Source organism: Silene latifolia, chromosome Y, assembly GCF_048544455.1.
Source record: "Silene latifolia isolate original U9 population chromosome Y, ASM4854445v1, whole genome shotgun sequence".
NCBI classification, from domain to species: Eukaryota; Viridiplantae; Streptophyta; class Magnoliopsida; order Caryophyllales; family Caryophyllaceae; genus Silene; species Silene latifolia.
Genome location: NC_133538.1, coordinates 76,475,499 through 76,476,863, shown reverse-complemented (window position 1 = coordinate 76,476,863; position 1,365 = coordinate 76,475,499). Strand labels below are relative to the sequence as shown.

At 42.7% G+C, this 1,365-nt stretch overlaps 1 non-coding gene across 1 annotated transcript; it reads left to right on the top strand.

Annotated features, from left to right (window-relative positions):
• The first annotated feature begins 353 nt into the window (after positions 1-353).
• Positions 354-459, top strand: LOC141636102 (small nucleolar RNA R71). Its single transcript, XR_012540738.1, has one exon. It is a non-coding gene; the product is annotated as a small nucleolar RNA R71 (small nucleolar RNA).
• Positions 460-1,365: the final 906 nt, after the last annotated feature.

Sequence of the window (1,365 nt, the reverse complement as noted above, 5' to 3'; positions counted from 1 at the left end):
CAACAGCAGTGTGACCGTCATTGCTCCCGCACCTCTCACATGTAACGGTTTCTTGTCTAGTCAACAAGTGAACCGTCTGTTGATCACTAGCTTGCTGTGACTCCAACCTATCATAATGAGCATTTATGGCTTCCAACTGAGCCACAACTGCATTATCTACTGAAGTAACTGTCTGAATACCATCTATCGGGTTCCCATACTCAGCACAGTGGGTAACCATCTCCTCTATGATGCCTCATCCCTTGTCATCATCATTGTTCTTCTGAAATCGCCCATTAGATGAGGCGTCCAATATAGGACGGTGGTCGTCATACAACCCATTATAGAACTGGTTGCACAAGAACCAATGATCAAAACCATGATGAGGAAGAGACCGCACCAACTTCTTGAAACGACACCAAGCTTCATAAAAATTCTCATCAGGTGCCTGCTTGAAACTTGTAATTTTTCCTCTCAGCTGATTGGTTCGTTGTGGAGGAAAATACCTTTTTATGGAAGGCAAGGGCCAGAGTCTCCCAGTTGGTGATATCGGCTGCCTCTCTATAAAGATCAGTGAGCCACTCTCGGGCTCCATCGGTCAAAGAAAAAGGAAATAGGACCTCCTTAATCTTGTCCTGAGTCACTCCCTTTGTAACGGGAATGATAGAGCAATAGTCAGTGAAAACTTCCATATGTTTACGCGGATCTTCACCTGCCACGCCTCGGTACAGGTTCCGTTCGACCAAATTAATGTAGGATGGCCGAATGTCGAACGTATTTCCATCCTCAGTCGAAATCTTGAAACCTGTAGGGATTGAGGCAGCTGTGGGCTCTGAATGACTCGCTATGTTAGGCATTTTCACTGGACTGACGGCAGAAATAGAAGTATCTTCTTCACAAGACGGGTTTTCTGCAAATAAAAAGTGTTCTAACTCGGGTTCGAAAGTACTCAAGGCTTCCTTTCGAATCTTTCTCTGTAGTCTTTGTCTAATAAGGAAGGTCCGTTCTGGTTCAGGATCAGCTGGAACTAACTCTGACATGTTAGACCTGGGCATAAACAAGACTAAAGGAAATAAATATGAACTGTCTCAAGGAATAAAAATTCCCTGAGACCGAAAAAGATAAACGACACAAAGAATAGATAAACAGGCTATTGCCTCCACGGCAACGACGCCAAAATTTGATATGGTCGTTATGTACCAAAAATAAATACCTAAATATAACTAACAGAAGTTAGTGATAAGTAGGGTCGATCTCCACAGAGAGGTAAGATATCTATCTGTAAGTCCGGCTATCTAGTCACAATTGGGGGTTTTAATTTTGTTTTCCAAACTACTAAAGATTAAAGGCAAGAGAAATAGAGACGAGCGAGATAAATCACGAAAA